The following is a 12,706-nucleotide window of genomic DNA, read 5'->3' on the forward strand; positions in this document are numbered from 1 at the left end:
GCACCAATCGGGGCCCAGCGGTCACTTTGTTTTGAGTTTGTTTTGACCTGTTGGACATACTGACCCAGCGCAGGCACACAGTTCAACATCAGCACAGCAGCGTAAAAGTTGTGACTGGCATCTGTCTTTTTTCTGAAATTACAGTGCTTCACTTTTTCCACATTTTGTTACGTTACAGCCTTATTCCAAAATGGATTAAATTCATTTTTTCCCTCAAAATTCCGCACACAATACCCCGGAATGACAAAGTGAAAAAAGTTTGTTTGAATGTTTTACAAATTTATTAAAAATCAATAACAACAACAAAAAAATCACATGTACATAAGTATTCACAGACTTTGGCATGACACTGAAAATTGAGCTCAGGTGCCTCCTGTTTCCACTGATCATCCTTCAGTTGCTTTGGCAACTTGATTGGAGTCCACCTGTGGTAAATCCAGTTGATTGGACATGATTTGGAAAGGCACACACCTGTCTATATACGGTCTCATATTTGACAGTACATGTCAGAGCACAAACCGAGCCACGAAGTCCAAGGAATTGTCTGTAGACCTCAGAGACAGGACTGTATCGAGGCACAGATCTGGGGACGGGTACAGAAAAATTTCTGCATCATTGAAGGTCCCAGTGAGCCCAATTGCCTCCATCATCTGTTAATGGAAGAAGTTTGGCACCACCAGGACTCTGGGGTAGAAAGGCCTTAGCCATGGAGGTGACCAAGAACCCAAGGGTCACTCTGACAGAGCTTCAGCATTGCTCTGTGGAGAGAGGAAAACCTTCCAGAAGGACAACCATTTCTGCAGCACTCCACCAACCAGGCCTGTATGGTAGAGTGGCCAGACGGAAGCCACTCCTCAGTAAAAGGCATAAGATAGCCGCTTGTAGTTTGCCAGAAGGCACCTGAAAGTCTCTCAGACTATGGGAAATAACATTCTCTGGTCTGATGAAACAAAGATTGAACTCTTTGGCCTGAATGCCAAGCGTCATGTCTGGAGGAAACCAAGCACTGCTCATTACCTGGCCAATACTATCCCTACAGTGAAGCATGGTGGTGGCAGCATCATGCTGTAGGGTTGTTTTTCGGCAGCAGGAACTGGTAGACGAGTCAGGGTCTAGGGAAAGATGAATGCAGCAATGTACAGAGATCAACTGACCAACAGGACAGTGACCCTAAGCAAGCAGCCAAGATGACAAAGGAGTGGTTCTGGGACAACTCTGTGAATGTTCTTGAGTGGCCCAGCCAGAGCCCAGCCTTGAACCCGATTGAACATCTCTGGAGAGATCTGAAAATGGCTGTGCACCGACACTCCCCATCCAACCTGATGGAGCTTGAGAGGTTCTGCAAAGAAAAATGGGAGAAACTTAGGTGTGCCAAGCTTGTAAAAACTCAAAAAGAGTTGAGGCTGTAATTGGTGCCAAAGGTGCTTCAAAAGGTATTGAGCAAATGCTGTGAATACTTATGTACATTTGTTTTTGCTGAGGTGCTCAGAACAATAAACTGACCACCCCAGAGTCCGGACCTCAACACTACTGAAAGTGTTTAGGATTACTTGGATCACAAATGCAACCAACTTCTAAGACTGAACTTTGGAAGTGTGGAAAAATATCTCTTTGATAAACTGAAAGCAAGTCTCCTAAACAGAATGGAAGCTGTCGTAAACGTAAAGGGTGGTCATACAAAATACTAGCAGGTTAGCGCTGTCACCTCACAGTAAGGAGGGCCTGGGTTCAAGTCCCCAACCGGGCAACCATGGTCCTTTCTGTGTGGAATTTGCATGTTCTCCCCGAGTTTCCTCCCGCAGTCCAAAGACATGCAGTAAGGAGATACTAAATTGCCCCTAGGAGTGAATGTATATGACTACCCTAGATGGACTGGCGACCTGTCCAGGGTATATCCTGCCTTTTGCCCACTGACAGCTGGGATAGGCTCCAGCACCCCCTGTAACCCAGAAGGAGAAGCAGCTTAGAAGATGTGTGTGTATATGTGTGTGTGTGTGTGCTTTTTTCCTGACAATGAAATAGAACTAACATACTTAGTAGCTGATTTATCTGGAAATTAAATAAGAGATCAGGTGGTCTCTAATTTTTGCACAGCATGCCCATCAGTGGCAACTCAATTTTATTTTTCATTCTATAGCAATTTTGCTATCCTTATCATTTATTCTTAATCGTCTAATAAATACCTGTGAGCCTAATCCAGTTACATGATAAATGTCATATAAGGCAACATTAGACATCATATACCTTCAGCTTTGTTATACAGTACACTGTAACTAAAACGCAGACAGTTTAGACCAGCCAGTGTGTTCATGTTACAGACATCAGACAGAATTTTCTATGATGTATGTTTTTGTCACTGGCTTTGCTGCATTAGTTGTTAGTAATGATGTAAACACAGCTAATCTCATCGATCTCTTCAGTCACTTATTTGTATTTGCTTACAGGAGTATCATAATCATGATCAGTAGATAGAAAACGAGCACAAGCTATGCTGACAGCAAGCTTGCGTGTTCAGAAAAGCCATACGCGTGAATGTCTATTAGAGCTGTGGGTTAATTAAGACCTTGCTGCGCTATTAAATATATGCAATGTTAAAAGTCTATAATGAGTATAAGGCCTCCCCGCTGCATAAAACTAAGGCATGGTGGTGCTTTGCTGCTTGCAGACTCAATGAATGAATGGAATGAATGTATAGATTCATGAATGCATGTGATTAGACTTCAGTGATCTGAAGGTCTTTTTTAATCATTAAATATCGTTAAGCCAACATCCATCAGCTATTTTCTCTATAAGTTATAAAAGACAAGTTGTTGATTAAGCTTATCACCATTATTACATATTCGCCTCTACAGGGAATATATCTGAATTTGGCATTTTCAATACAATTTTAGTGTGAAATTTACATTTATTTGCTGAAAAGAAACAGAATTGCTCGGCCAGGTGAGGAGAGTCCTTTCTGTGTGGAGTTTGCATGTTCTCCCCGTGTCTGTGTGGGTTTCCTCCGGGTTCTCCGGTTTCCTCCCGCAGTTCAAAGACATGCAGTCGGGCCAGCTGGACATAGTAAATTGCCCCTGGGTGTGAGTGTGAGTGAATGCGTATGTCTGTCTGTCTGCCCTGCGATGGACTGGCGACCTGTCCAGGGTGTCTCCTGCCTTCCACCCGATGACCGCTGGGATTGGCTCCAGAACCCACTGCGACCCAGAAGGAGAAGCGGCTTAGAAAATGTGTGTGTGTGTGTGTGTGTGTGTGTGTGTTATTTTCAGAAAATAAATAGGAATTGTGTATTAAAATGTGCAGAAGTGTGTTCTCTGTAGATGATGTGGCAACATTTTCACAAAAAAGAATTTGTAATCTGACCACATTTGTTTACATGTTAAAATGCACATTTTACAAACAGAATGTAAATTTTTATTAGTTAGTCTGAAGCAAATGTATGTAAATAAAACAATGTCATTTTGTACTGTGATAAACGTGGTCGCCACTTTGGCGGTGCTGTGGTCAATAAGTGGTCTGGAGGCTCCCCATTCAACACACATCAGGACTCAATTCCTCAGCGCTCTGAAGTTCATTGTGGTTTTGCACTCAAAAGTATTTACAATCGCGAGTGAAAGAAAAAAAACTAAACAAAACTGTAACCAAATGGCTCCACAGTCAGCGTCCGGCAGCCACTTATCTCACACAGAACTAAAGCATTTACGCTGTATTGGGTCTGAGGCTGCGAAGCCGCCCAGACCTTCCCCAAACATACCTTAATTCCTCCACTGTCCCCCTTCCCTTTTAACCTGGTAGCCCCTTCCACATTAGCTCTGGGTCACACCATTATTCAGTCTAGGGGTGACAATCGAACAAGCAATACACTCATAATAATAATAATAATAACGTAATATATAGATAGTATATAGAGAATTTCACAAACCCAAGGTCGCTTAAGTCACCTATTTATATATGGCACTTTTCTTCATATATACACGTGCCGATTTAACTTAGAAATGATCAGTGGTGGACGAAGTATACAAATCATGTACTTGAGTTAAAGTAGATACCCAAGGTAAAATATTACTCCAGTAAAAGTAGAAGTTCCTCCCTTTAGACCTCCACTTGAGTAAAAGTACTAAAGTATTTGCCTTCAAATGTACTTAAGTATCGAAAGTAAAAGTACTGAAAGAGTAATTATGACTCTAATGTTCTATTACCATTTTTGTAACAAAACTCTTGCTTTATCAACTCATTTCAGGTGAAAATACTCCAGTGTCACTCTTGTAACACCAATATTTTAATAGAATGTCATTAATTAGTCTGGTGCTAAAATTATCAAAAGCATTGACGATCAGTGCTCTTGCTTTGCACTTCATTCGTTTTGACATGTTACATTTTTATACACACAGAAACCAAAAGGAATGGAATTGAAAAGTAGTGGAGTGAAAGTAAAAAGTCACCCAAAATGGAAAAACTTCAGTAAAATACAAATACACGAAAAAACTGCTTAAGTACAGTAACAACTTATATTTACTTAGTTACTGTCCACCACTGGAATTGATTGCTATGTTAGCAATATTTAACATTATATTTCCCTCTTTACAGGTACCAGCGACATGGCTCCCACGTCGCCTGGATCCCCCTGGACCTCAGGTAAGTAGAAGTTTAAATTAATACAATCAAGTGCCTGTCATAATAAAAGTCACCTTAGTATTAATTGAGGAAAGGTGAATTGCAGTCCTGGTGATGTGTTAGGATAACCTAACATCATCGCAGTACTTTTTTACAGAATGTAAAAATACCAGCTGACCTTCAATGTGCCAAAATTTCATGATGAATGGACCAACAGAAATGCGTCAAAAGTGCTCAAGAAAAATTTGTTTCATTAAATTCCATTCAAAATTAAGAATATTTTTTCCTTCTCCTGTAAAGGGAACATAGTGGAGATGTTAAGTTCTGTACTCTGACCGGTGCTGTATCACCTTTAGAGGGCAGTGCTGAGTAATGTTTGTTTATTTGAGCTTGAGCTGATTTTCTTGTCAGTTGGGAGCCAACAACAAGACAGCTAATCAGCCAATTTGTACACAGTAGGTGAGCATTTTAATTCAGTTTAACTGAATTTCATTAAAAATTTCATTCACTTAAAAAAAAAGATGGTTTTTCAAGGGTTCTTTTTAAAAAATACTGTTTCTGTACAAAACCATGAACTCTCAAAGAACCATTTGCATGCTTAACTGGTTCTTTACTTGGTGAAATGGTGTCGTATAGGGTTCTATATAGCATCAAAAAGGGTTGTGCTATTGTTACAATGCCAACCTTGTATTAATAAAAGAACCGTTTTTGGTGCTATACAGAACCATTTTCAGAAAGGTTCTGTATAGAACCCGTTACAGCATATTCTCCATGATTTCACCACACAAACAACCATTTAAGCATGCCAAAGGTTCCTTCAGTGTTCATAGTTCTGTACAGAACCAGTGTCTTAACTAAAGAACCTTTTTCTAAAAAAAACATTTTTAAAAAACATTTTTTAAAACTTTTTTAAAAGTGTAAGCTATAAATTGCCTTAACTTAGCCATAACTTTTGTACAGGCCACTTTTTATGTTAGATTTTCTTTCCCCAACATGTTAATTTCAGCAAATAAATAATAATGTGTATTAAAATGTGCAGAAATGTGTTCTCTGTAGAGGATAGTAACATACACTATATTTCCAAAAGTATTCGCTCATCTGCCTTCACACACATATGAACTTGAGTGACGTCCCATTCTTAATCCATAGGGTTTAATATGATGCTGGCCCACCCTTGCAGCTATAACAGCGTCAGCTCTTCTGGGAAGGCTTTCCATAAGGGTTAGGAATGTGTTTATGGGAATTTTTGACCATTCTTCCCAGAAGAATGGCGCATTTATGAGGTCAGACACTGATGTTGGAGGAGAAGGCCTAGCTCACAGTCTACACTCTAATTCAACCCAAAGGTGTTCTATCAGGTTGAGGTCAGGACTCTGTGCAGGCCAGTCAAATTCTTCCACATCAAACTCGCTCATCCACGTCTTTATGGACCTTGCTTTGTGTACTGGTGCGCAGTCATGTTGGAACAGGAAGGGGCCGTCCCCAAAATGTTCCCACAAAATTGGGAGCATGAAATTGTCCAAAATCTCTTGGTGCTGAAGCATTAAGAGTTCCTTTCACTGGAACTAAGGGGCCGAGCCCAACTCCTGAAAAACAACCCTATACTATAATCCCCCCTCCACCAAACTTTAAACTTGGCTCAATTCACTCAGACAAGCCGTTCTCCTGGCAATCATCAAACCCAGACTCATCCATTGGATAGCCAGATGGAGAAGCATGATTCATCACTCCAGAGAACAGGTTTCCACTGCTATAAAGTCCAGTGGCGGTGCTTTACACCGCTGGATTCAATGCTTTGCATTGTGCTTGGATGCAGCTGCTCAGCCATGGAAACCCATTCCATGAAGTTCTCTGTTCTTGAGCTGATCTGAAGGCCACATGAAGTTTGGAGGTCTGTAGTGATTGACTATGCACCTCAACATCCGCTGACCCCGCTCTGTGATTTTACGTCGCCGACCGCTTCGTGGCTGAGTTGCTGTCGTTCCCAATCACTTCCACTCTGTTATAATCCCACTGACAGTTGACTGTGGAATATTTAGTAGTGAGGAAATTTCACGACTGGACTTGTTGCACAGGTGGCATCTGATCATGGTACCATGCTAGAATTCACTGAGCTCCTAAGAGCGACCCATTTGTTCACTAATGTTTGTATAAGCAGTCTGCAGGCCTAGGTGCTTGGTTTTATTAATAATATAATTCAATTATATATATATATATGGGTGACTGAATACTTTTGGAAATATAGTACATTTTCACTTAGAAAATCAACAAAAACAGGTATTTTGATATGACTCTGTGTACATCTAGAACTTAATGAATATATTAGTCCTCCTTTGGCCCTTTTACAGTCATTTCTTATCTCAAACCAGTCAAATACAGTCAAACCACAGAAAATACAATTTTGAAGCAGCTGCACCTGTTAATATGGTAGAGAGACACATTCTGACAAAACTGTTCCAGAATTTTATCTATTTATTTCCCTGATAGCATAACAGGAGCATTACACACATGAATACACTGTCAGGAACCTGTCTACTCCCATTACTTCCTGATACAAATGTTCAGCTGCCTCCCATAAAGATCATGTTGTTGGAAAACAAGGCTCGACACAAGCCCACATATGTTTATTGTTGACACCATAATGATTTGGAGGGAGGCATATGGTGGTCATGGTTCACGCGGTATATTACAAAAACACATTTCTCTCTCTCTCTCTCTCTCTCTCTCTCTCTCTCTCTCTCTCTCTCTCTCTCTCTTTTTTTTTTTTTTTTTTGCATATTTTACATTGCCTCAGGGTGCCCTTTTATAATTCATAGCAGAGACTGCAAAACTGATATTAATCTTACCTTGAAATAACACAGTAGGGCTAGGAGAGATAAATTTCTGAGGCAGAATGGCTTCCCAGACGTTACACGAATGGATGCTTTGCTGATGGATTCCACAACGGTCAGGCGCAAGCACATGGAGGATCCTGCTGTAGCCAACAATAGCTCAAACCGATACAGTGCGCACGCCTGCCCTTGTCACCTTGTCTTTGCCCACAAAAGAGGACAAATCTGACAGTTACTGCCCTCTGCAAGTGGCCAACAATAAAGCAAATCCGCGAGACATGAAACGAGTAATGCTTCGTTTCATTTATTTTACAGACCCTCTTTGAAGGGACATTTACTTGACGGTGATATTTCTGTTTTGCAGGTGCACCGTTCTTCAGTACAGATCTCTATATCTCCAAGAACAGAGTTTTTCAGTCTTTGGCATGGTTTGAAAGTGCCTGCTGCCCTTTATATTGTGTTATACTGTATTTTATGATGAATGGACCAAACGAAATGGCCTAAAGTGACTTGGAGAAATGTCTGGTTCCATTGACTTACATTAAAAGCAAAGTAGATTTTTTCCTTCTCCTGTAAAATTAATATTTTGGAGATACAAGGTCTTGACAGCAGCGATGTGTACATATTGTTCTTATACATATGCATACAGTATCTCACAAAAGTGAGTATACCCTTCACATTTCTGTAAATATTTTATTGTATCTTTTCATGGGACGACACTATAAAAATGAAACTTGGATATAATTTATAGCAGTCAGTGTGCAGCTTGTATAGTAGTACAGATTTACTGTCCTCTGAAAAGTACTCAACACACAGCCATTAATGTCTAAATAGCTGGCAACACAAGTGAGTCCACCTCACAGGGAACGTGTCCAAATTGTGCTCAAAGTGTCAATATTTTGTGTGACCACCATTATTATCTAGCACTGCCTGAACCCTCTTGGGCATGGAATTCACCAGAGCTGCACAGGTTGCTACTGGAATCCTCTTCCACTCCTCCATGATGACATCGCAGAGCTGATGGATGTTAGACACCTTGCGCTCCTCCTCCTCCTTCCGCTTGAGGATGCCCTACAGGTGCTCAATTGGGTTTAGCTCTGGAGACATACTTGGCCAGTCCATCACCTTTACCTTCAGCAAGGCAGTTGTCATCTTGGAGGTGTGTTTGGGGTTGTTATTGTGTTGGAAAACTGCTATGTAGTGCAGATTCTGATGAGAGGGGATCATGCTGTCACAGTACATGTTGGAATTCATATTTCCCTCAATGAACTGCAGCTCCCCAGCGCCAGCAGCACTCATGCAGCTGCAGACCATGATGCTACCACCACCACGCTTGACTGTAGGAAAGAGACAGTTGTCATGGTAGTCCTCACCAGGGCGCCACCACACATACTGGACACCATCTGAGCCAAACAAGTTTACCTTGGTCTCATCAGATCACAGGACATGATTCCAGTAATCCATGTTCTTGGACTGCTTGTCTTCAGCAAACTGTTTGCAGGCTTTCTTGTGTGTCAGCTTCAGAAGATGCTTCCTTCTGGGATGACAGGCATGCAGACTGAATTGATGCATTGTGCGGCGTATGGTCTGAGCACTGACAGGATGACCTCCCACTTCTTCAACCTCTGCAGCAATGCTGGCAGCACTCATGCATCTGTTTTTTGAAGCCAACCTCTGGATATGATGCTGAACACATGGACTCAACTTCTTCACTTGACCCTGGCAAGGCCTATTCCGGGTGGAATCTGTCCTGGAAAACCGCTGTATGACCTTGGCCACCGTGCTATAGCTCAGTTTCAGGGGGTTAGCAATCTTCTTACAGCCTAGGCCATCTTTGTGGAGAGCAACAATTCTATTTCTCACATATCCAGTGGCCAGTATGAGTGAATTGTACCCAAAACACCAAATTTAACAGCCCTGCTCCCCATTCACACCTGGAACCTTGTAACTCTAATGAGTCACATGACACCAGGGAGGGACAACGACACAATTGGGCACAATTTGGACATGTTCACTGTGAGGTGGTCTCACTTGTGTTGCCAGCTATTAAGGCATTAATGGCTGTGTTGAGTTCTTTTCAGAGGACAGTAAATCTGTACTACTATACAAGCTGCACACTGACTGCTATAAATTATATCCAAGTTTCATTTCTATAGTGTTGTCCCATGAAAAGATAATAACAATAAAATAAAATAAAAGCTAATAAAATACTTGCACAAATGTGAGGGGTGTACTCACCCAGTATTATATGTAGTTAAAAAGCAGCTCCTGGTTTGAATCAGTGCTTCAGTAAATTGTGCTCATGATGTAATTGATGATATTAACAAGTCTCTGTGGCGGCTGTGAAGGTGTCAAGGAAAAATATGGTCCCAAGAAATTCTTGTTGCTTTTTATTGTTTTTCTGTTTATTTGAATTATGAATACGACTTTATTCTACTGTATATTGTGATAAACTCACTGCTGAGGTCAATTGTTTAAAAACTTGCTTATATGCCTAAAACTTTCGCACAGTACTGTATAAATCAAACATACATGTCTGATACAGAAGAATACACCAAAGACAAATGATATACACCAGCAGCATGGATAGAATAAAAGAAAATCGTTCTGTATATATTATACAACTTGAAGCCAACATATCTGAGTAACATATGCCATCCTTATATAAACAATGCTTTCTATCATTTATCATTAAATGTGTTACACACAAATGTTCATGAATGTTGATGTATGACAAATACATGTCTCATATTTAAAAAAGGCCAATTTCAAGCCATTTTAGTCAAGTTGCCAGATATGTTATATTTTTAATATTCAGCCTAAGTCTACAATTAAACTTCAACACTGTTTATATACCAATCAGGCGTAACATGATGACCACCTCCTTGTTTCTACGCTCATTGTCCATCTTATCAGCTCCACTTACTGTATAGCTGCACTTTGTAGTTCTACAGTTACAGACTGTAGTCCATCTGTTTCTCTGATACTCTGTTACCCTGTTCTTCAGTGGTCAGGACCCCCATGGACCCTCACAGAGCAGGTACTACTTGGATGGTGGATCATTCTCAGTAACACTGACGTGGTGGTGGTGCGTTAGTGTGAGTTGTGCTGGTATGAGTACATATTGTCAAGTTTAAAATAACATAGGCTGAACAGACGAATGTACATCAATGCTTTGTCACAAAAACAATGAATTCACACAAATATTGAGGCACACAGCAAACTGTGCAAGTTTAGTTTCAATTAGAGCATTTTATGATTATTGGTTGGCAGGCCCCCTTTTAGTCAGTGCTTTTCAAACTGGTCCTAAAGTACCCCCAGACGGTCTACAGTTTTGCTCTATCCCAATGTATTGGGAGTTGGGAATGAGCAAAAGCATGAACCATTTGGGGGTCCATGCATACAGGTTTGACAAGTGTGGCACTAAATGAGTCACCAATGTTGGGCCTGGCTTTTTTTAGCTAGATTTTTTTTAGCCAAACCATTAATCTCATTTAAGCCTCGATGAATTAGTTCAGGGTGGTGATTAAATGGTTAGCTTGGATTTGATAAGCCTGGTCTTATTTGCCTCTGTGGAGGTGGATCATGGTCTGTGGTTCCTGTCTGACTGGGGCAAAGAGTTGAGTGACCCAACTGGATGGGCTATTTAAACGTCTGAGGACTAGTGTATGCATGCCTGCATGCATGTGTGTGTGTGTGTGTAAACACAGGTTCTCAAGGCTCCTTGCACACCTTCTTCTGAGAATTCTGGAGACGATTTCCAGGAAACTGTAAGAAAACCTCAATCCACTCATCCTCGAACACTTGGGCTGACAAAATTAATCATCTTATAATGATGATTTTGACCAAAAAAAAAAAAAGTCGTTGATTAACAGAAAAAATGTTTTTCTTAATTATGGTAAAAATCTGTAAAATTACAGTCATTTATTTTTTTAATGAATATTGCCTTTGACTGTAATTCAACAGTTAGTTATGCTGACATACAAATTTCACCATAATAATGTCAGTAAAAACAGTTAAAATAAACACTGTGAAATAAAAGTGAGCATTTGTTTTTGTGAATTTACATTCTATTTCTGTGAATTATAGTTAGTTAGTGAATTAGTTCAAATATAGTACACATATACTTTATTTGTATTCATTTAATATTTTTTTCCCCCAAAAAAATGACTTTTTAGTGCATTTGACAGTGAAAATATCTTTTATATAGTCTCACGTTTTGTGTTATCAATAAAATGAATGAGAGCACAGAAGAGTATCAGCTTGTCACTGAGACCCTGCACTAGAGTAATTCCAGTAGAAAATCCCTCAAGTGCATTCAGAGTCAAAGCGGTTTTTGTCCTGAGCAGCATTTTGTGACAGCTAAACATAAACATGAAGGGCGAAGAGCCGCCTGCTAGGTTTACCCTGGAGGACAGTGTAGTGCAGCTACCAGGAGAAAAGATCCAATGACCTGAAATGTCTGAATCAGCAAATTAAGTGATGCATTATATTGTTTTTTATTTAGTCTGAGCAGCTGCAGGGCAGCAGGCCTGAAAAGTGCGGCAAACACGTTGTTTCTCAAAAATAAATTAATATTTATTAGTAATTGCTACACTGAAAATGCCTTTACTGGCCACTGAACTGAGTCAGAAGCTTAATGCATAGAGTGCCACATGCATAGCACTGTGACGGCAAACCTGAGTCATGTCAATTGTTGTACAGCATGTACCATTAAGAATACATATAGAACTCATGCAGTTTGCTGTATGGCCATTATTCAGGTTCTGTTCAGGTATGAGTCATTTACATTGCAGGGATTTTATTCGATTAACCCTGGTTAAGCCTCAGGCTTTAGTAAAGCTTTTCTCTGACATGTCTACTGAAAAAAAAATACAGCTGCTTTACTGTACGGCGGTTCAGAATAGCCCAAGTAGCCTTTTCAATTCACTTATTTAGAGCACAATGATTCAATGCTTTGCTTTACTCGCTTAAAAAGCCTGGTTGCCTTAAACTTTTGAGTTCATTGAACTTCTCAAAGTGAGTTAAGAGAATAATATGTGCTTTACATTCTGTTAAACCCTTAAAATATCAGGCTTGTTACATAATAAACCATATATATTATTCAGTAATCAGAGGGACTCCTGTGCAAACTGGCTGAGCTATTCTAGAAGTGTGTAATAAGACTTTGGAGGGCCTTGTCCATTTAAGGGGTTAGCTCATTTATTATTTAAACTCAGAATTTTTACGCAACCAAACCAAAAAGTCAAAACATTGAGTGTTTTTTT

Source organism: Pygocentrus nattereri, chromosome 8, assembly GCF_015220715.1.
Source record: "Pygocentrus nattereri isolate fPygNat1 chromosome 8, fPygNat1.pri, whole genome shotgun sequence".
Lineage (NCBI taxonomy): Eukaryota > Metazoa > Chordata > Actinopteri > Characiformes > Serrasalmidae > Pygocentrus > Pygocentrus nattereri.